At 45.6% G+C, this 23,983-nt stretch overlaps 1 protein-coding gene across 2 annotated transcripts in view; it reads left to right on the forward strand.

Moving 5' to 3' along the window:
- TANGO6 (transport and golgi organization 6 homolog) overlaps nt 1-23,983 on the forward strand; it is a 196,287-nt gene that overhangs the window by 169,691 nt on the left and 2,613 nt on the right. The gene's annotated exons all lie outside the window — the stretch shown is intronic.

A 23,983-nucleotide genomic window follows, 5' to 3' on the forward strand; every position in this document is an offset into this window, starting at 1 on the left:
ATAGGTCCACATTTTTTTCTGTCTATATTTCTTAACACATTTTTTTCCTTTTCTACTTCACCTGTAAGCCCGCCCCCCCCCCCCCCGCTTTTTTAAAATCAATTCCCGCTTGTAGCAACCCATAAGACAGAGGAGACCGACCCAGAGGATGTCATCCAGAGCTGTCTTCTTTCCTGAGCTGGCTTCTCCAAACCACCCACCTTTCCCTTAGCAGCTAAGCTAGGCCCCCTTTTGCGTCTGTATCAGACTTAGAATCTAAAAAATAATACATTTTTTTTTAATTTTAACAATTTATTGGGGCTCATACAATTCTTTTCACAGTTCATATATATACATACATCAATTGTATAAAGCACATCTGTACAGTCTTTGCCCTATTCATTTTTTTCTCTTTTCTTCTTTTACATTTTATTAGGGACTCATACAACTCTTACCACAATCCATACATATACATACATCAATTGTATAAAGCACATCCATACATTCCCTGCCCCAATCATTCTCAAGGCATTTGCTCTCCACTTAAGCCCCTTGCATCAGGTCCTCTTTTTTTTTCCCCTCCTCCCTCCCCCTTCCCCCCTCCCTCATATGCCCTTGGTAATTTATACATCGTTGTTTTGTCATATCTTGCCCTTTCCGGAGTCTCCCTTCCCCCCTTCTCTGCTGTCCCTCTCCCAGGGAAGAGGTCACATGTGGATCCTTGTAATCAGTTCCCCCTTTCCAACCCACTCACCCTCCACTCTCCCAGCATCGTCCCTCACACCCTTGGTCCTGAAGGTATCATCCACCCTGGATTCCCTGTACCTCCAACCCTCATATGCACCAGTGTACAGCCTCTGTCCTATCCAGCCCTGTAAGGTAGAATTCGGATCATGGTAGTTGGGGGGAGGAAGCATCCAGGATCCGGGGGAAAGCTGTGTTCTTCATCGACACTACCTCACACCCTAATTAACCCATCCCCTCCCCTAAACCCCTCTATGAGGGGATCTCCATTGGTCGACACTTGGGCCTTGAAAATAATACATTTTATTGTGTCGATGGGATCAGGTCTTAGGCATCAAAAGACCCAAAACTAACAACCATTTTGATGCAAACGAGGGGTGGTAGGAGTGAAAACCCAAGGCCCCTCTGTAGACACTTAGACATCCCCTCACAGAAGGGTTACAGGGAATAGACGACCCAGCCGGGGTGCAGTATAGCACCGATGAAACACCCAACATTCCTCTAGTTCTTGAATGCTACCTCCCACCCCCACGATCATGACCCCAGTTCTATCTTTCAAATCTGGCTAGATGGGAGCATGGTCACTGGTACAGATAAAAACTCTCAACACAGAATCCAGAACAGATAAATCCTTCAGGACCAATATTGAGAGTAGCGATATCATGAGGGTAGGGGGAAGGTGTGGGGAGAAAGGGAGAACTGATCACAATGATCAATGTACACCTTCCCCCCAGAGGCACGAACAACAGAAATGTGGGTGAAGGGAGACAGCGGGTGGTGTAAAATAAAAGTAAAAATAATTTATGAATTATCAAGGGTTCATGGTGGGGGAGGGAGGGAAAAATGAGGAGCTGATACCAAGGGCTCAAGGAGAAAGAAAATGTTTTGGAAATGATGATGGCAACGTATGAACAAATGTGCTTGATACAATTGATGTATTTATTGTTATGAGAGCTGTAAAAGCCCTCAATGAAATGATTTATTTTAAAAAATAAGTTTCTGAGAAGCAAATTATGCCATTCATGTATTTCACTTCACAGAAGTTTAGGCTGTTTGAGCTGGAAATGAACCTTTGTTAGTGTTGGTTCTTGTGTTGTGACTCAGACAGTTTCCAGTGACGGGTTTTCAGAAGTAGCTAGCCAGTCTTTTTTCTTAGTCTCTCTGAGTCTGGAGGTGCTGCTGAAACCTGGCCATCATGGATGGGCTGTGGTACTTGAAATGCCAGTGTCGTAGCTTCTAGCATCAGAGCGCCACGGAAGTCATTTCAGTGTGATAAACCGCCTGTGGGGAAAGGGCCTTAGAGATGATCTAGCTTATATTTCACCAGTTTCCCTTAGCTTACCGACCTCATGAGTTCTCCTTTTAAGGAAGGTCTTCATGGTCACGTAAATTAAAAAAAAAAACGTTGCATACAGCTTTACATTCCCCTTTTGGCAATTCAGTGCCTGTTCACCTATTGCCTTAGGCTGGATTCTCTATAAAAGCAATGTCAGTGGAGCCTATTTATGTATATATAGCAATACCCCAAAGCCCACTCCCATTAAGGCCATTACGACATTTTACAATCCTGTAGGATAGATTAGAACTGCCCTTGGAGATTTCTGAACCTATAAATCTTTTTATCTATCTATCTATTTATTGAATTTTTCCCTGGACCTATAAATCTCTACAGAAGCAGAAAACCTCATCTTTCTGCCTGAGAACAGCTGGTGAGTTCAAATTGCTGACCTTGCACTTTGTAGCCCAACTTGTAACCCACTATGCCACCAGGGTCCACATATATAAACTGTGTGAACACTGTGCGAACCATTTCTTAATACAAACCAGAGGTTTACATTAGGTTGTTGAGGCTGACAGGTTCTGAGTCCATGAGTCAGATGTCATGCTGGAGGCCTCTCCTGGCGCACATAGTTGTAGCGGCTAATGAACACAGGATCGGCAGATCAGACAGCAAGCAGGCTTTTGGCTGAAGAGGCAAATGAATTCTAGGTCAGCAGGTGAGATGGCAGGCTGTTGATGACTCCCAGGTTCAACCATCAGAGGGTAGACACAGGCTCAAGTCCAAAGAGCCGGAAGTCAGATGATGAGCCAGATGCAGTTCCAGGCCCAGCAATTGACAGTCAAGACTTTTCCACATATGTTTAAAGCAGGCCACACCTCTGAGGAACCTTCCTTTCAGTTGATTGACTGCTCACAGCAAATCTCATGGAGTTGATGACATTATATTAGAGCTCATCGTGGGAGGTTGCTGTTATGTTAGGTGTCCTTGAGTCAGCTCCAACTTACAGCAACTCTTAGTGTAATAGAATGGAACGCTGCCCTGTCCTGCGGCATCCTGGTGATTTTTCTTATGTGTAAGACCATTGTTGCAGCCACTGTGTCAGTCATCTTGTTGAGGGTGTCCTCTTGTTCACTGCCCTCTACCTTACCAAGCACGAGAGCCTCCAGAGAGTGGTCTCTTCAGCCAACATATCCAAAGTACATGAGACGAAGTCTTGCCATCCTTGCCTCTGAGGCACATTCTGGCTGTACTTCTTGCAAGACAGGTTTGCTTGTGCTTCTGGCAGTCCACGGTATTCACTATTCGTCATCAGCATAGAGTCTTCTTCAGCCTTCAGTGTCCACCTTTCGCAGGCATATTGGAATACCATTGCTTAGTCCTCGAAGTAACAGAACGTCCTTTTCAACACTATCAAAAGGCCTTTTACAGCAGATTTACCCAATGAAGTATATCTTTTGGTTTGTTTGTTTTTTAATAGTTCAAGGTCTGTTTGTTGACCTTTAGGAGTGTTTTCTGGTTGAGTCTTATGGGGTGCCACACCCTGCCACCGAAGTCTATTTCGGGGATTCCTCGGGGACTTCATTTCTTTACTCCCCTTGCTGTTTTGTTGTACACCTTTAGTGGTGGGTTCAGATGGAGCACAATTCCCGCACTGTGTCTCCAGTGTTGTCCCCGGAGTGCTATGAGTCAGTGAGGGACATTGTGTCTCATGGTGGGACTGGCCCTATGGTCCTCTCTGTGCATTGGCTGCTCCAAGCCTGAATATCTTCCTCAGGGCTTGGTGGGCCAGGCTGTGTTCCACTCTCTCTTTCCTTCTTCGTTTGCACCTGTGTGCTCTGCTCAGTCGTGCCCCTCTCCCCGAGCTGTAGCTTCAGTGCTGTCTGCTGTCGTGCATTCTTCTGGGGAGGGGAAGGGGGGTGTCCATGTAGTTGGGATTGGGGCTGCCCCACAGACTTCTCTATTGGTTCCCTGTTTCATGCTGGTATGTTGCACTCAGGTCTTGGCAGTCAAAAGACCAAAGGATATAAAACATCTATGAGATACCACCTAACACCCTCAAAGATAGCCCAATTCAAAAATCAGAAAATAACAAGAGTTGGAGGGGCTGTGGTGAGACAGGAACTCTCATCCACTGCTGGTGGACCAGTAGGTATGTACAGCCACTATGGAAATCTATTTGGTGATATCTAAAACAGATGGAAATTGAGCTACCATACAACCCAGGAATCCCTCTTTTGGGGATTGACAAGAAACAAATCACCGTCAGACATCTGTGCTCCAAAGTTCATAGCGGCGCAGTTCATAATCGCAAGAAGTTAGAAACAACCTAAATTTCCATCAATGGAAGGCTGTGTCGTCTGCTTATCAAAAGGTTGTTCTAAGCCTTCTTCCAATCCTGACACAGCATTCTTCATATGAGTCAGCTTCTGTGCTTACTTGCTCAGCACACAGATTGAATAAGTATGGTGAGAGGATACAACCTGACACACACCTTTATTGATTTTAAACCCTGCAGTATTCCTTTGTTCTGTTTGCACAACTGTCTCTTGATCCATGTACAAGTTTCTCATGGGCATAATGAAGTGTTCTGGAATTCCTACTCTTCTCAAGGTTATCCTTAGTTTGTTATGATTCACACAATCAAATGTCTTTGCATCATCAATAAAACACAACGAAACACCTTTCTGGTATTCTTTGCTTTCAGCCAAGCTCCATCTAACGTCAGCAATGATATCTCTTGTTTACATCGTCTTCTGAATCCGGGCTGATCCTCTGCTCCCTGTCAATGTACTGCTGTGACCGTTGTTGGAGGATCTCCAGCAAAATTTTACTTGAAAGTGCTGTCAGTGATACTGTTCTATCGTTAGACCATTCTGTTGGTTCACCTTCCTTTGGAATGAGTACAAATATGGGTTTCTTCCCGTCAGTTAGCCAAGTAGCTGTCTTCCAGATTTCCTGTGGTAGGTAAGTGTTCCCAGCGCTTCATTAGCCTCGTGAAGCATTTCGATTGTATTCCATCAGTTTTGGGAGCCTTGTGCTTTCAGTGTAGCTTGGACTTCTTCTTTCTGTACCATTAGTTCATATTGCTACCTCTTGCAGTGGTTGAATGCTGACTAGTTACTATGGTAAAATGAGTCTGTGGATTCCTTCCATCTTCTTTTGATGCTTCCTGCATCATCCATTATTTTTCCCACAGAGTCTTTCAATATTGCAACGTGAGGCTTAACTTTTTTATTGACTTCTTTTAGTTTAAGATATGCTGAGCATGTTCTTCCTTGTTGGTTGTCTAACTCTGGGTGTTCACACATTTCATTATCGTAGTTGACTTTGTCTGCGGGGGACTTCTCTTCTGACCCTCTCCCTGATAGTGTTCTGCTGCTGTCCAGAAGAAGTTCGGTGTCTGGCATTGTTTTGATGCTATTCATAGGGTTTTCAGTGGCTCACTCCTCAGAAGTGGACTGCCTCTTCTTTCTTAGTAGTCTGTTCTTAGGTTAGAAGTGCTGTTGAAACCTGTTTACTTTGGCTGACCCTGCTGCTATTTGCAATACCAGTGACATAGCTTCCAGCATCAAAGCACCACACAAGCCACTATAGGATGACAACCTGACACAAAAGTAGTGCTTATGGGAGGTTATGGCATCTTAACAGACAAGCCAAGGAGAATCCTTATTCAGGCAAGTTGATACAAAACCTTAACTATCACACCTATTTAGGAGCCATGGTGACATAGTGGTTACGTGTTGGGCTGCTAACCTTGAGGTCAGCAGTTCTAAACCACCAGGTGCACTGGGGGAGAAAGATGGGACTTTCTACTCCCATAGAGTTACCTTCCAAGAAACTCACAGGGACAGTTCAACCCTGTCCTAGGGGGTCGCTATAAAACAGCATTGACTGGAAGGCGAGACTTTGGTTTAGTTTTATCACACCTATGTGATCTGAGAAGTCCTACAGCAAAAAAAAAAGCTAACGATTTTCTAAACCCAGTTACCAAGGAACTCATTTTTCACTGTAAATATGCCAAATAATACTGTTCCCTGGAACATACTTTGGGAAATAACCCATCCATCATAATCTATGAATGCTGAAAGTAAAGCTCCTAAGAAGACGGGTATTTCCACAGCTAATGCCAGCAAGAAGTAACACTCGTTTCCAGCTGCTACCCAAAGCTTACGTTGGCCAGTGCTAATAGAGGTATGTCATCAGTCTCTCCTCAGTGTTTGCTTTCATTCACTCTTTCACCTACAACAGTGGTCCCCAACCTTCCTCATGCCGCGATCCTTTCAAGCAGTTCCTCATGTTGTGGTCACCCCCCAACCATAACATTATTTTCGTTGCTACTTCATAACTGTTGTTTTGCTACTGTTACGAATTGGGTGACCCCTGTGAAATGGTCATTTGACCCCCCCCCCAAGGGGTCGCAATCACAGGTTGAGAACTGCTGACATAGAACAATGGTGGTCCTCTGACCCAGGGTATGTGAGGTAACATCGTGACAAAGATGAATTGGAGCTCAAGTCAAGCCCCAGGTTGGGGAAAGTCTCTTGTGAGGAACTCTTCTGTAGAAGCTGTGAGACCCAGTGCACTTTTAGTATAAGTTATAACATTTGTATTGACAAACACTTCATAGTACCCTTTTAACTCTCCTGAAATGAAGTGCATACTACATGCATATTTAAAAATTAATTTAATACCCATTATAAGACAGAGAAGAAATAAACGAGTAGTACCTGTTGCCATCTAGTTGATGTCGACTCCTGGTACCCCCCAAGTGTTCGGAAGTAGAACTACTCTAGAGCTTTCTAGCTTGTCGTCTTTTTCATTTATGTTCTGTTTCGTTTTTATCATTTTTTAAAATTGTTTTATTAGGGGCTCATACAACTCTTATCACAATCCATACATACATCAGTTGTGTCAAGCACATTTGTACATTCATCGCCCTCATCATTCTTAAAGCATGTGCTCTCCACTTAAGCCCCTGGCATCAGCTCCTCATTTTTCCCCCTCCCTCCCCGCTCTCCCCTCCTTTATGATCCATGATAATTTATAAATTATTATTTTGTCATATCTTGCCTTGTCCGACATCTCCCTTCACCCACTTTTCTGTTGTCCTTTCCCCAGGGAGGGGGTCACATGAAGATCCTTGTAATTGGTTCCCCCTTTCCAACCCACCCTTCCTCGACCCTCCCAGTATCACTACTCACACCCCTGGTCCTGAAGGTATCATCCTCCCTGGATTCCCTGTGCCTCCAGCTCCTATCTGCACCAGTGTACATCCTCTGGTCTAGCCAAACTTGCAAGGTAGAATTTGAACCATGATAGTAGGGGTTAGGGGTTGGGGAGGAAGCATTTAGGAACTAGAGGAAAGCTGTATTCTTTATAGGTGCTACATCACACCCTGACTGACTCATCTCCTCCCCTAGACCCCTCAGTTGCCGACAAATGGGCTTTGGGTCTCCACTCTGCACTTCCCCCTCATTCACAATGATATGATTTTCCCCCCTTTGGTGACTGATACCTGATCCCTTCAACACCTCATGATCACACAGACTAATGTGCTTCTTTCATGTGGGCTTTGTTGCTTCTGAGCTAGATGGCCGCTTGTTTACTTTCAAGCCGTTAAGACCCCAGACACTATACCTTTTGATAGCCGGACACCATCTGCTTCCTTCGCTACATTTGCTTATACACCCATTTGTCCTCAGCGATCGTATCATGGAGGTGGTCACCCAATGATAAGACTTTTTGTTCTTTGATGCCTGATAACTGATTCCTTCGGAACCTTGTGATCACACAGGCTGGTGTGCTTCTTCATGTGGGCTTTGTTGCTTCTGAGCTAGATGGTCACTTGTTTACCTTCAAGCCTTTAAGACCCCAGATGCTGTATCTTTTGATAGCCGGGCACCATCTAGCTTGTCATCTTTATAGAAACAAATCACTAGGCCTTTCTTCCCGCAGGGCCAGTGAAGGAAGGGTAGGGTTCAAACTGCCAGCCTTTACGGTGGATTCGGAAAGTCAAACCCACTGCCATCTAGGTGATCCTGACTCATAGCAACCTATATGACAGTAAATCTTCCCATGTGGGTTTCTGCATCTGTAAATCCTTACAGGATCAGACAGTCACTGTTTCTCCCAAAGTGGGTTCATACCATGGACCTTAACACTTAACAGCCCAGTGCATCAGCCACTATTGCCAGCAAGGCTCCGTACTTAGTAACTGAGTGAAAACTTGTGCCACCCAAAGGCTTTCAGAGGATAAAACTTTGTGATAAATTAATACATCTTTCGATATATAAATGTACAAATGAGTTTGTTCAGCTGTCTTGTGTTGGCAACTCAGAAGTACTTTGAGTACCAGTGAATAACCTGCTTTTCCAAGTTGACAAACTACTATTGGTATATTTCCAAACAAATGTTCTCTCCTCTTTGTTTAGATGGTACTTATATTCCTGAAAAAATCAGTGTACATAAAAAACACCCAAAAATTCTTGTATGAGCATTTACTCTAGATATGTGCATTTTACATCCATTAATTCAGTTCTTCTCCTAACACTCCCATGTGGATATGAGTAATATCCCAACTTTCTACATGAGGAAACTCAGGCCAAGAACAGTAACAACTCCTAAACAGCAGAACAGCCTAGTCTCACATTTCTAACCCTGCTCCCCGGCTCTGCCATCGAAGGGCTTGCGGAACGAGGGCATTTTCTTTACAGACCACAGCTCACAAAGGGCTACTTCAGATCCTGGAAACTGCTAGTGAAATAGACTACCTTCCTACTGTATCCTTACTACCCACCCCGTGGCGGGGTCGGGGGGCGAGGGAGAGACCATGGAGCAGAGACAGATAGGAGACCCTTGGAAACCATCATTGATTGGCCCTGAGCTCCAGGTCCTGACTGTGCAACTCCAAGCACAGACAGGAAACCACCTTAGGGTCTTTTTTGCCCCCCCTCCTCTTCCTCTCTCTCTGGCCGCAAACACAGTCCTTCCACACACTCTGCCACCCACCAACTTCCCAGTGTGCACAGAACTGACAATAGACAGGGAAGTAGAGGGAGTCTGAAAGAGCTAGACACCTTCAGGGCTTCCAAGCTGGGGCCAAGAGTCTTTGGGACTTTCCTCCTGTCCCACAGCCTGATTTATGGAATGGCTTCTTCCTGGAAGAGGGATTAAGCTGTGGATCCTGTGGGCGACTGGGCTATAAACCCGTTTATCTCTGTTTCATCCTACAAGAGGGAGAAGGGCTTCTGACTAAGTGCACCCTCCTGGGGGTGACCAAGATGCCTGTTCTGGGGTGTATTTCAGCCCATTGCTCATCACCCATGGTTGGTTTGCTTGTAGCAAGTCTGCTCCAAATGAGCTCCGTATTCTCTGAGGTGTGGCCCTTCCTAATAACTTAGCTTATCTCCATTCTACCAGAAAAAGTCATCCATTATCTATTGAAGCCCCTAACATCCCCATGAGATGAATACCTTGATTTTCTCAGTTTACAGATAAGAAACTAGGAATCCAGACAGTGTCTATCAGATGGCCAGGTCAGACAATTAGTCAGAGGGGAAACTGAGTACAAACCCATGCTGTCTGACCACCATCTGAAGGAACAGATTCGAACTAGCCTGAGGGAGCACTAGAAGTGAGCTAACCCAGGTATGTTCAGACCCACCTGGGTTCCTAGGATGTCTGCCTCCATAAGGACTGGATTTCCTCTCACCCCAGGTCTTCTGATTCCGTAGGTATTCAGCTTCTCAAAATGATAAGGGGACTGCAGCCAAACAGCAAATCGGCGCAAGTCCAGTCCCCAGTTAACAAGTGTTCATTGGTGTTCTATGGTCCAACAGATGAAGTCCAGACTTCTTAGCATGATGGACAAGGCCCTTCAAAATCTGGGGGGACACTCCCCACCACCGCCTTCTTTAACTTTTCTCCCCAGACTTCCCTCATATGCTCTGAGAACTTCATGCCAACCCAAGGTAACCTGTTGTACTCTTTTATTGTCTCCTCCCCCACCTGTTCATCAGATACGCTTTCATTCGCCTCATTGGACTCTGCTAATAAGTTAAACTCTTTGTGGAACACCTTTCTTCATGTTCAGATAAAACTATGCCTATCTCCTCCAGTCTCTGCAGTTATTCTCCTACGGGGCCACAACTGGATTTGACCTTGTAGTGATTTTGTTCCCACATCGGGTGTCAACAGGACACCCCAGAGCCCTGAACTCACCATTCACGTCTCCATTTCCAAAATCAAGCACACTGCCTTCACCACATAAGTGCTCAGTAAATGTTTACTGAGGGAAGGCAGAGTGTGCGAAAGCACTTCTCTCTGAGGCCCGGAATGCTTCTCTTGAATTTCTTTTGTTCCGACTTTTGCAATAAATAAACTTCTTAGATCTTAACCTGGAAGTTCTGGGACTTCCAAACTCTGCCAGTGCCTGTTTCATAAGAACAGAAGTTGTTGAAACAAGTTCTCCTTAAGAGGGACTTTTGCTTCCTTCCATGGAAACTCTTGAAGTGTTGGGTACAGTTGTTTTGCAGACAGGCTGTCCCCTAAATCAGCTGGGAAAAGGAGTGGCAGAGTGACAGTGAATTATATTAATGTGTAGCCAGAAGCAGCCTGCATCTCAAAACTTGGCTGCATCCCACACTCTATATTTAGCTGTCAACATTTTAGCACATGTATTTCCCTACATTCCTCCCATCTGGGCAGAGGCTTCTGCCACAACGTCAGTAAACCTAGCAACGGGGCAGCTGCGTGGCGCTCAGCCTTCCTCGTCCTGCCAAATGAGTGGCAGTAGCCTGTGATTCCCTTTCTTCACTGTTGTACTTCATGCACGTGTTGAGGAACAAATGCCTAAATATGTGGGGGGAAAGATACACTCTTCATTCATAGAGCAAAACTTTAGCATCGTGGCCCCTCCCCTACTGGGAAATAAGAACCTGATTGATAATAGTTAAAGAAGCTACAAGAAACGCACTAGCTCATGTCCAAGCATACTGCTGTTATCAGGGGTGCTTAGTTTTTTTATAGGTGGAGCCGTGACGGCGACCCCTACTTTTGAAACCGTCCCATAACTCTTTCTGAATCTCCTAAAAATCAAACCCAACTCAGTGCATTGAGTTGATTCTAACTCACAGTGGCCTTCCAGGACAAAATAAAACTGCCCCACGGGGGTTCCAAGGCCGGAATCATTACAGCAACCAAGTACCCTGTCTTCTTCCCATGGAGGGGCTGGTGGGTTTGAACTGCTGCCCTTGCTCTTTGCAACTGAGTGCTTAACTGCTGCACTAGCAGGGCTCCTCAGAGTCTCCTGACAGTGTTTCCCCCTCTCAGTATGCTCTACTGCATCCTGGCTGCTCTTTAGAGTCATTTGTAGAGAGAAAGAGAAAGAAGAAAAAAAAGTTAAAGCTACATTCTAACCACTAACATTCTGATTCTTGGGTCTGAGATGCAGCCCAAGCAATTGAAAACTTTCTCAACTCTCACTGCCTCAAGCCAAGAGTGATGGATTCATAGTGGCCCTGTAGAACATAGTAGAACTGCCCCTGTGGGTTTGTGAGACTGTAACTCTTTACAGGAGCAGAAAGTCTTAGTCTCTCTCCTGAGGAGTGGCTGATGGTTTCGAACCGCTGACTTTGTAGTTAGCAGTTCAACACATAACCCACAGGGGCTCCTTGAAAAGGTCTGAATTGAAAAGATTGTGACTGTGAGGTGAAGCAGGAGAAGCACAGCTCTAGAATGGACTGCGAAGCCATCCTTTGCTGGTGGCAGTGGGAGTTAACCGGTATTTTCCCCAAACTGGTCCACACACTCCAAGTATGATCACAAAATGCACCCGTCAGGGCCTCTGGTATGTCTGGATTGCTCTGGCCTTTGTGTCTCTATAACCATACCCTCCTAAAGCACCTTTGCAGAACACTAGATTCCGCTCAACAATTGCCCTAAGGAGAACTGCTTGTCCCTCCCTCCTCTCCCCTCCCCTCCCAATGAGGCATGTGGCCTTGTGGCCAGTGTAAACCTGGGATTATTCAGGGTACCTACCCCAAAGAAAACCCAACAACCTACCTGCTGCCCCCTCTCCTCCAGCCAGAATCATCCAGGGAAGCAGGAGAAAGATTCCGTTTTCTCCCTGCATCTTCTTGCATATCGGATTCCCCAGTAACGACGCATGGTGAAAAGGATTGCTGAGGTAGACCAGACAGACACCACTTGTCTTTGAGCAAATCTCTCAACCTCCATAAAGTCCTCTTGTAAACTGGGGCCAATACAACCTCCCTCATCGGACTGAGAGGATATGCACGCGTGGTAGGCTATCACGGCGGCCCATTCACACCGAGCATCCTTGGAAGCTGTGGAACCCCACACAGGCTGCGAGGGTGGAAAGGGAACCTGACAGCGCCCTTTCAGCGAGGTGTCTGCATGAGATCCTTGAGGGACAGGGCCACTGCAGCCATGGAGCACGACTGGAAATCTGGGATTATAATCAGGCCAGGCCAGTGCTCCCAGTTTCTTCTCCAGCAGTAGCCTGCAGCCTTCACACACCTCCCAGGCATATTCCTGGCGCCTTTGTTCTATTTCATTGCCTGCTGGGGTTCAGGAAAGCTGCCGCCTTCCTCAGGCTGTTAGGAACAGACATTCTGGGTGACGGTGCTCCGCCTGCAATTGCTCCAACCACTGCCGCACTTGCCGCTCTCCTCCCCTCCACCGGCCAGGCTGGTTTCTGCCCCCGAGCCTGAGAGTGACATGCACACGCGCGCACAGAGCAGTTCCTAGCTACCTAGCGCAGTGCTTCTCAACCTGTGGGTTGTGGCCCTGTGGGTCATCCAATTCATAACAGTAGCAAAATTACAGTGATGAAGTAGCAATGAAAATAATGTTATGAAGACAACATGAGGAACCGTATGAAAGGGCTGCGACATTAGGAGGTTGAGAACCACTGCCCCAATGAGTTTATGGCCCTGAAGCATGTTTGATGCTTGACCAATTAAGTCTTGTTGTTGAGCGTATACCCAGTAGGACATGCACCAGTTCCACAGTTTCTGTATGTGCTCTTCAGTGACACTGCTGACGTTTGTCGTCTAATGCATCATTTTATTGGGACTCTTACAGTTCGTATCTCACTGTCTATACAGCAAATGTATCAAATGCATTTGGACATATGTTGCCATCATTATTTTTAAAATCATTTTATTTGGGGCTCGTACAACGCTTATCACAATCCATCCATCCATCCATTGTGTCAAGCACATTTGTTGCCATCATCATTCTCAAAATGTTTGCTTTCTACTTGAACCCTTGGTATCAGCTCCTCGTTTTTCCCCTTCCCTCCCCGTTCCCTCCTCCCTCATGAACCCTTGATAATTTATAAACTATTATTTTGTCATATCATACACTGTCCGACATCTCCATTCACCCACTTTTCTATTGTCCGTCCTCCAGGGAGGAGGTTCTATGTAGATCCTTGTAATGGGTTCCTCCTTTCCACCATACCTTTCCTCCATCCTCCCTGTATAGCCACTCTCACCACTGATCCTGAGTGGTTCATCTGTCCTGGATTCCCTGTGTTTCCAGTTGCTATCTGTACCAGTGTACATCCTCTGGTCTAGCTGGATTTGCAAGGCAGAATTGGGATCATGATAGTTGGAAGATGTTGCCATCATTTTTATAACATTTTATTTCTGCTTGACTGCTTACATACTTTTTTTAAAAAACATTTTATTGAGGGCTCATACAGCTCTTGTCATAATCCATGCATCAGTTATATCAAGCACATTTGTACATATGTTACCACCATTGTTTTCTAGACTTTTATATTCTATTGATCCTTTGGTGTCAGCTCCTCTCCCGACCCCCCCCCCTCCACTCTCATACCCTCTTGATAAATTATAAATTATTATTTTCTTCTTTTAAAAAAAATCATTTTATTGTGAGTTCTTACAGCTCTTATCACAATCCATATATCCATCCATGTGTCAAGCACTTTTGTACATATGTTGCCATCATCATCATCAAAGTATTTTCTTTCTACTTGAGACCTTAGTATCAGCTTTTATTTTCTCTCATTATTTTCATATCTTACACCAACTGCTGTCTCCCTTCCCCCACAGTTTCTGTTGTTCACCCCCCTATGCTTACACTCTTTAAGCAGTTCTTCTTCCCCTTCCTTTCTGGATGGGCCCTTCCCCAGTGACAGGAATTCAGGTCCCCCTAAGGTGCCTATGCGGGTCACGGCATTAGCAAGGATGAGAACCACTGTCCTAGAAGAACATAATGCTCAAGGGAGACATTTAGCACTAATTAATCTAAACGTGCCTTTTGATATTTGCTTGTCAACCGCTCCCTCCGCCCAGGAGGTATTTTTGTAAATGAATTGCCAATTTTAAAAAGTATTAATAAACTATTTTATTGGGGGCTCTTACAGCTCTTTTTTTTCCTTATAGCTCTTATAACAATCCATACATCAATTATATCAAGCAAATGTGTACATATGTTGCCATAATTTTTTAATCGCTTTATTAGGGGCTCATACAACTCTTATCACAATCCATACACACATCAATTGTGTAAAGCACATTTGTACATTCATTGTCCTCATCATTCTTAAAACATTTGCTCTCCACATAAGCCCCTGGCATCAGCTCCTCATTTTCCCCCTCCCTCCCGTCCCTCATGAACCATTGATAATTTATAAATTATTATTTTGTTATATCTCTCCCTGTCCAACGTCTCCCTTCACCCACTTTTCTGTTATCCGTCCCCCAGGGAGGAGGTTATATGTAGATCCTTGTAATTAGTTCCCCCTTTTCAATCCACCCTCACTCTGCCCTCCCAGTATCGCCACTTGCACCACTGGTCCTCAAGGGATCACCCACCCTGTATTCCCTGTGTTTCCAGTTCCTATCTGTACCAGTGTACATCCTCTGATCTAGCCATGTTTGTAAGGTAGAATTGGGATCATGATAGTGGGGTCGGGGGAGAAGAAGCATTTAGGAACTAGAGCAAAGTTGTATGTTTCATCATTGCTCCATCGCACCCTGACTGGCTCCTCTCACTCTCTGAGACCCTTCTGTAAGGGGATGTCCAGTGGCCTACAAATGGGCTTTGGGTCTCCACTCCGCACTCTGCCCCCCATTCACTGTGGTAAGATTTTATTGTTCTGATGATGCCTGATACCTGATCCCTTCCACACCTCGTGATCGCACAGGCTGGTGTGCTTCTTCCATGTGGGCTTTGTTGCTTCTGAGCTGGATGGGCACTTGTTTACCTTCAAGCCTTTAAGACCCCAGGCGCTATATCTTTTGAGCTCCGGGCTCCATCAGCTTTCTTCGCCACATTTGCTTGTTCACACAGTTTTCTTCAGCGATCATTATCATGGAGGTGAGCACACAATGACGTGATGTTTTGTTCTTTGATGCTTGATAACTGATCCCTTCGGCACCTTGTGATCGCACAGGCTGGTGTGCTTGCTTCTTCCATGTGGGCTTGGTTGCTTCTGAGCTAGATGGCCGCTTGTTTACCTGTTGCCATCATTTTAAAAACATTTCCTTTCTGCTTAAGCCCTTGATATCAGCTCTCTTTTTTCCTCCCTCCCCCATGTCCCACCCTCATGGACCCCTGATACATTATAAATCATTATGCTCATCTCTTGCACTGTCCACTGTCTCCCTTTGCCCACGTTTCTGTTGTTCATCCCCCAGTTGTCACTTGGGTTTTGGAAAGCTTGTTTCTGAATTAAAACATCAGCAGACACGTTTTACCAACCAAAGGACGGCGAGTTAGAGGAACAGTTGACTAACAAGCAGAATGTACAATTTGTGAGAGAAAACAATTATATTTGTTTTTAAGGGAATTTCAGGAGATCATTTTGGTTTAAGGTTTAACATTAGTTCAGGGCAATCATTGTCTACACTTCCTGACTCCAGGAAGTCTGGAGCTGATGAGAATTTGAAATTCTGCTCTGTGTTTTACCCCTTCTGATCAGGATTCTTCTATATACTTTGATCAAAATGTTCAGTAATGGTAACTAAGCCATCTGCTTACTCTTCTATGAAAATCCCACAGTCTGCCCTCCACACCCACCTCCGTGGGCCCTTGAAGTAGTCCCCGTTGGACAGCCAGACACCATTCGGAAGGTAAAAATGGCACTGATCCCTGGGGAAATACTTTGAAAATCAAAGGGTTTTGAGAAGCTCAGTAACCACTGGTCCATAATCCTGCTCCTTGGTACTGAGGCTTGTGTGAGACCTCCCTCTGCCGGCAGGACTGGGGTCCAGAGGCGTTGGTGACCCTCTCTCGTGTCTGAGCCCCCAGTGCTTTCAGTGAGGTGGCTCAGAAACCCAGTCTTTCTGGTTGAGGCTCCCCAAATGTCTCATTCCCAGGCCCACCAGGGACAGGTCTGGACTCAGTAGCGGCTGTCATCTCCAGGCCAGGCTCGCTGACTGAGGTCCAGATGGTCTGCTGCTAGCCTACTCCCCCAGCTCCGTGGTTATCTGAGAGGCTGCTCACCGCTCCGATCTCCAATCCTAGCTCCTCTCTGCTTGTCTAGCCTCGTGCTCTCAGAGCGCCTTCAGACTGTCCCTGCTGGTCAGCTACGGGCCATCATCTGACCCGCTCTGGTCCCGGGACCACACTCACCTGACAGCCAGCAACTTTCTTTCGCGCTCCTTCTGACTCTCCACCATTTAGCCCTCCATCTCCCGGACCACTCGCCGTGTGGCTTTGGCTCACTATTTTGTGTTTCAGATTGGTCCCTGTAGATTATTTTCTCGGGAAGCCCTATTATCACAATGTTGGGGGTAGCACTAATAATAATGCTTTAAATGATATGTTGCTTTGTTTGTGATAGCAAAGTCCTCTCACTTCTGTCTTATCATTTGACCCTCCCCATGGTAGCCTGGGGTCAGGCAGAGTGTGTGCTTTCTGAGTCCCACCTTGCAGTACTAAGACTCACTCAGCTAGCAGAATGGTGGGCTGATTGACTGTGAGGCAGCCTGCCAGGGTGTGAATCCTGGCCCCAAAGTGTCGGGTAATAATAGTACCTCCCTCATTGTGTTGTTGTGTGGATTGAATGAGTTAATGTAAATGGTCATGTGCAGGAAGTAACACAAAGGGAGCATAACAGAGCAGCAAGGGGAGCAAAGCAACAAAGTCCCCAAGGAATTCTGAAAATAGACTTGGGACTGGGAGGGTGGGGCGGGAGGGGCAGGGTTTGGCACTGCATCAGACCCAATCAGAAAACATTTATAAGGGTCAGCAGACAGAACTATGGTTTTCTTTTTCATTTTTTCCTCATGTCTTCCTATATAAGAGAGGCAGGATAAACAATCCCAAGGAGAAAACCACAGGACCAACAAACGGTTCCAGGCGGACAGGGGAGCAGAGGAGGTGAAAGGAAGGCGGGGAGCCCACGAACCCAGGGGCAAGGGAACAACAAGAGGTCTAAAGTTGATGGTGAGGAGGGCATAGAATGCCTGTTGGGATTCAATCAAGTGCACTGTAGCAGAGAGGAAGTACAGAGAGTTGAGTGAAAGTTGAACATGATAGTGGAACAGGAGGAAAGTAAAAAGAAGTAGAAGAACTAGGAGGCAAAAGACATTTATAGAGATAAGCATCGGCATGTACATATATAAATGTATTAATATAGAATGATAGGGATTTAGGTCTATAGACATATTTATGGTTTACGTATTAAGGTAGCAGATGGACATTGGGCCTCTACTCAAGTCCCCCCTCAACACAAGAACACTTTGTTTTAATAACCTGGCATTCTGTGATGCTCACCCTTCTCACACAATCGCTAAAGACAAATGTGTGCATAAGCACATGTGAAGAAGGTTATACAAGATAGAGCATCTGGGGTCTTAAAAGCTTGAGGTTAAACAAGTGGCCATCTAGCAGGGAAGCAACAAAGTCCACATGGAAGAAGTACATCAACCTATGTGATCACAAGATGTCGACATGATCAGGTATCAGGCATCAGAAGACCCAAAACAAACAACCATTTCAATGAAAAGATGAGAGAAATCAGAATGGAGACCCAAAGTCCATCTGTAGACAGTTGGACATCCCCTCACAGAAGGGTCACAAGGATGAACCACACAACATTCCTCTAGTTCCTGAATGCTTCCTCCCACCCATTATCATGACTCAAGTTCTATCTTACAAATCTGTCTAGACCAGAGAATGTACACTGGTACAGATAAGGGCTCTTGACACACAGAATCCAGGACAGATAAACCCCTCAGGAGTAGCATTACGTGAGGGTAGGAGAAGGTGAGGGGAGAAGGGGGAACCAATCGCAATGATCAATGTACAACCCCCCAGGGGGATGAACAACAAACGTGGGTAAAGGGAGACCGTGGATGGTATAAAATATGAAAATAAAAATAATTTATAAATTATCAAGGGTTGATGAAGGAGGGGATGGGGGGAAGGGAGGGGAAAAAGAGGAGCTGATACCAAGGACTCAAGTAAAAATAAAACGTTTTGGGAATGTTGATGGCAACATATAAACAAATGTGCTTGATACAATTGATGTTATGGATTGTTATAAGAGCTGTAAGAGTCCCCAATAAAATTATTATTGAATAAAATAAATAAACATTCAAACCTTTAAAACTCCAAAATAATTCATGGGAAAATTCCACTATCTTTTAAATTAATTTTTTCAGGGAGTTTTCAAAGCACCCCCTTCCCCAATATAAAATGCTAAGAACAGATGCATCAACTCTTAGGTTATTGATCATTCACTCATTCATCAAGAGTTTCCTATATCCCAGAGCTACTGTGTGTGTCAGGCTCTGTTCTGTTTGGTTCCAGTAACAAGATAGACACAGCCCTGGCCCTTGTGGAGTTTACTGTCTCAGTAAGGGAGACTAACAAACCACCACTTAATTAGCATCAACTATACACACACCCAGGAAGCCCTGATGGCAAAATAAGTTAAGCATTGGGATGCTAACTACAAACTCAATGGTTCAAATCCACCAGCTGCTCGATGGGACTGTCTGCCCTGTAAAGACGTACAGCCTCGGAAGCCCACTGAGCAGTTCCTCTTCAGTTCAGAGAATCGTGATGAGTTGAAATCAGCTCCATGGCAGCTGGTACAGCGTGTGCTTGTGCTCGGATCTCTGTAGACATTAATTCTAGTTCTTACAACAGCCCTAAAAGAAGGTGCTGTTACCCACATTCATTGGATAAGATCACCGAGGTTCCTCCAGGAAGTCCTCTGGTTTGTGCAAGATTCCCTCACTAGGAATTTCCTCTTTTTCACGGCCATCAAGCCCATTCTGACCCTGCAGGACATGGCAGAACTGCCTCAGTGGGTTTCTAAGGCTATAACTCTTTATGGGAGTAGAAAGCCTCATCTCTTTCCTGTGGATGAACTGGTGGTTTTGAACTGCTAACCTTGAGATTTAGCAGCCTGATGTGCCAGTGGTTCTCAATCTGTGGGTCGTGACCCCTTTGAGGGGGTTGTCAAATGATCCTTTCACAGGGGTCGCCTAAGACCATCAGAAAACACATATTTCCAATGGTCTTAGGAGCCAAGACACCAATCCTCTATCTGTCTCCAGGCAAGTCCACCCACATGCAGATACATCCATCTATGAGTATCTGGTGTGAAGACTGTGACCCATGCTACACCATGCTTCAAGACAAAATTTCATTGATTTGTCATTAGGAATACATATTTCACAATATATAGTGACATATGGTTTTTATGATTAATCACTTTGCTTTCATTATGTTCCATTTCTCACAACTAAAATACATCCTGCATATCAGATATTGACATTATGATTCATAACAGTAGTAAATGAAAGTTACAAAGTAGCAACAGAAATAATTTTATGGTTAGGGGTCACCACACCATGAGATATCAAAGAGTCGCGGCATTAGGAAGGTTGAGAACTACTGTGCTGTGCCATTAGGGCTCCTAGTAATTGGGGATCCCTCATTCACTTCACCCCTCACTGCTTCCAGACCCAGTGTGTCTTTTCCCATGGTTGGTGAGCTCCTGAGGGGCACACACCATCCTCGCCACCTGGAACACCTCCAGGGTCTCCTGCACCCGGTTTAGGGTGTGTTTTTGGAGCTGTGCTATATTGATTCCTGGTCTTGTTTCTTTCACTTCACTCAGACTGGTTTTAGCAGAGTGGCCCAGCCTCCTGAAAGGCTCACACCACACCTAATGCTCATTCCAACAGGTTTGTAAGGTAGCCAGATTCTGGCATATTCTTTCTTTAGACCGCTTTCCAGCCACTAGGAAACACTTCTCTAGTTTCGACTTGCATTTCATTTTTACTTCAATCTGTGAAGTCCTTGTGCTTTCTCAGGTCTGGTTTGTTTGGCTTTTGTGCTCAATACTTATTTCTTAGTCATAAGCAAATACAACGTTGGTAGTTGATTGCATTGGGTAGAATTTAGTTTGCTTTATTTTAATCTTTCTTCTTCCTAATCTGTTGATGCTATAGATTTAATTTGCTATAGATTTAATTTTTAAGAGCCATAAAGTATTTGACACCTTTTCCCCATTCTTTGCATTGAGCAGACCATTCCGCACTTAGGTGTTCCGGACTTACAGATAGCCTCCGCTGGGTCGTCTTTGAGCCCTGTGTCCATACATGTCTTGTTTGTGACCTTTTCTCTTGTGTCTTGCTGACTCCATGCATTAGCAAGGTCAGCCAGGCCATTCTCCGAGTTCCATTTATAACATCAGGTAAATTTAACATGCACATTTGTTAACAATATTTTTAAATGCCCAAGAATGTTGCTCATTAGGAAATGTAATTGCTGATAGAACTTTCAATAGAAAAAGAGTTAAGATAGAAAGGAAGTTAGTTTCTCCCTGTTTTCCCGACATTCTGGCTTGTGGTTCCGTTGCTTTTGTCACTCAGTAGACCAATGAACATTGGAATTACAAAAAAAGAAAGCCATTTGCCATCTATGCTTCCCTTTGATCTGCCACCACTGCTGGGGTGTTCCCAGGGAAGGCTGGAAAATGTGGCTGGCTTCCTGTTTGCCCATCCACAGTGCACCTTGGGGCCAAGGTAGCCTCTTGCCCACACCTGTCCCAGTCCCTCGAGGTGGTCTTTTTTCAGCCACTTCTAACCCTGCAACTTGCTTGCTCTTTCCCTGAAGCTTCAGCTTTGTGTGCTGAAGTGGTACCTGGATTGAGGGGTGTGGGGGTGTTGGAGAGGTCCAGGGAAAGCTCCTGAACTTCAGCCCCTCCAAGTGAGTTTTCAGTCTCGGAATCTGAGTACTTCCCTAAGATGCCCACCGTCAGGTGTGCAGATGTTTATTTCACCAATGGTTGCTATTAACCAGACAGATGGCCCCTGGATGGGATGCACCCACCCACCTTCCCTGCTGCCTTCCCACCACAGATAGACTGAATTGGTTTGCGAGAAGCAACTTCTCAGCAGTAACGGGGTATGTGTGGGAGGAGTGTGTACAGAGGGGACAAGCCAGAATGAACCGATTGGAAGCCCTACCCTGGAGTCCTTGGGCCTTGATGTGGTAGGGGAGCAGAGCAGGTGTGCCGAACTCATAATAAGAGGCTTCCTCTGTGGGATTGTCGGTATCCTGCCCGCCACTGAGGCTCCTGGGAGTAACTTTACCTTTGAACTCTCCCTGTATTCAGCCCCTGATCCATGGGATTTGGTGGCAATCCCTAGCTGGCAGGAAGCTTTGATCCTTGGGGAGTCCAGAGGAAGTCTGTGATGTGTGGGATCCCCAGAGTTACAAGGAGTGGGGAGAAGCAGTAAGCGGGGGAGGTGGAGAGGGTGGCTAAGTTAGACCCATTAATTAAGAAGGGGCCTTTGCTTAACACTGGTTTACCTAAAAAGGGAGTTCCGGTAACTGATAACAAGGAACTGAGCACCTTTTGAGTATGAAGTGGTATTTGCACAAGCATTCGTGTTATTTTAAGGAGACAGCCTTGGTGGGGGATAAATTCTTATCCACTCCGGGAAGGAACGGAACACCTGAACAGATATCTCAGAACTTCCTTGTTACTAAGGCAGAGTTAACTCTTCAGATACTTCTGACTCAGGGGAAATGAGATGACTTTGTTATGTAAACAGTAGAAACTGTAGGATTTCTATGTAAGAGTTCCTTGAAGCTGTAATTCATTAATGAGAGTGTTACCCACTGTCCTGGGGTCCATTCCCACGCCTCTTGACCCTAGAGGACAGGGTGGAACTGGTCCTGTGGATTTCCCAGGCTGTAACTCTTTACAGGAGTAGAAAGTGCCTCTTCCGCCCTTGGAGCTGCTGGTGGGTTTGAACTATTGAACTTGCGCTTAGCAGCCCAGCAAGTAACCACTGGAGCCCTTAGTAACCCTGTAAAAAAACAAACCAAACTCACTGCCATTGAGTTGCTAATGTTCCCTAGTGCCCCTAGAGGACAGGGTAGAACTGCCCCTGTGAGTTTCTGGACTGTACTTCTTTATGGGAGTAGAAAGCCTCATCTTACTCCCATAGAGTGGCTGGTGGTTTCTAACTGCTGACCTTCCGAATTAAAGCCCAACAAGTAACCACTAGACTACCAGGCCTCCTGTAAGGCAGAATAAGACCACTCCTTAAGGTCTCTGGGGCTGTAAACCTTTGTTGAAGCAGACTGTCTCGTCTTTCTCCTACGGTCAGCAGCCTAACGCATAGCCCACTGTGCTGCCCGGGCTCCTTGTTAAGTTTGTGTAGACTCTGCACATGCTTGAGGCAATTTGGGGCAGATGGGAAGCCACTCCTTGGTGCCACTCACTGGTTTCCCCTGATTGTCGGAATGAAGGCCATCTCAGGGGTTAGGGAGGTGTTCGCCCCCACCTGCTCCCTCGGGCAGAATCACTTCCTTCTCATCGCATCCACAAGATCTTGTACCTTTATCTCATCAGTGCAGAGCACATGGTATGGTATGTGTCAGCTTCCAGCCAGGCCAGGGCAGCCAGAGGGCAGGGATTGTGGATTATTCATCTTTTTGATTTCCAGCCTACTGCCTGGGCACGAAGTAGGCCCTTAACAATTATTGAACCAGTGAGTAATCGTGAGGCAGTAGCTGTGGAGCAATACCCACTTCACAGAAGCTGGTCTTCATTTCACACTGCCAGTCTTACCTGAAGATGGGTTATGAGAGGGCAGTATGGGGTAGGTGCCTCAGTTAAGAGTTGGAAGTCTGGGCTAGATGACTTGTCTCCTGTTGTGTCTCATCTGCTCCCTGAGAAAACCCAGGAGATAATTGGGTAGCAGAAATTGGGCATCTTCGTGAAGCTTGCTCACAAGATTCAGCTGCTTCATGTGATGACACTGGGCGTAAAGCACCGAGAATTGTCGGCATAATTTGTGGGGCCGAATGCAAAATTACAGTGTGCAGTCCCATTTCCAAAGCCAGAGGGAAATGCTATTAAAGGTACCAAAACATGGAGCTTTCCCCTTTCTTCCTTTGTCTTTCTCTCTCAGCGTGCTAATCTATGCTCTCTACGTAGAGAAAAAGTAAACCATGAAACTCTCGGGCATGATGTTTACTGTCCATTTCCATTTTGTGCCAGGCCAATTAAAAATGCAAAGAGTAGAAGAGCGCTCAGCGAATATGTAGAATCGCCCAAAGGAGGCCGTTTGTGTCCTCGAGCTGACACATTCCGACGAACTTCATTCTGTGGGCAGTGGAGGCGCTGCGAGAAAACACACTCACTGACTGTTTCCTTTCCGCTCTCGCAAGTGGGCACATGCTAGCAGCACCCACCCCACGCTCCCTTCGACTTGCTGACCAAGAAGCAAGGCCTCAAAGGAATAAGAACTAGGAGCTGTGGGACTTTTCCTTCTCTGTCATCATATCCTAACCAAGGGCTGAGAAGAAAGATGAGTAAGAGATGGGGAGAGGGTTCTGTGGGTGATTGTGGTTCTTTGAATATCCCTGCCTTCTTTTCTTGGCTTGAGGCAAGTTGTGATTCGACTAGAATGCGTGCCTTCTGCACGCTGTGAGTGCCTT

Source organism: Tenrec ecaudatus, chromosome 18 (genome assembly GCF_050624435.1).
Source record: "Tenrec ecaudatus isolate mTenEca1 chromosome 18, mTenEca1.hap1, whole genome shotgun sequence".
Lineage (NCBI taxonomy): Eukaryota > Metazoa > Chordata > Mammalia > Afrosoricida > Tenrecidae > Tenrec > Tenrec ecaudatus.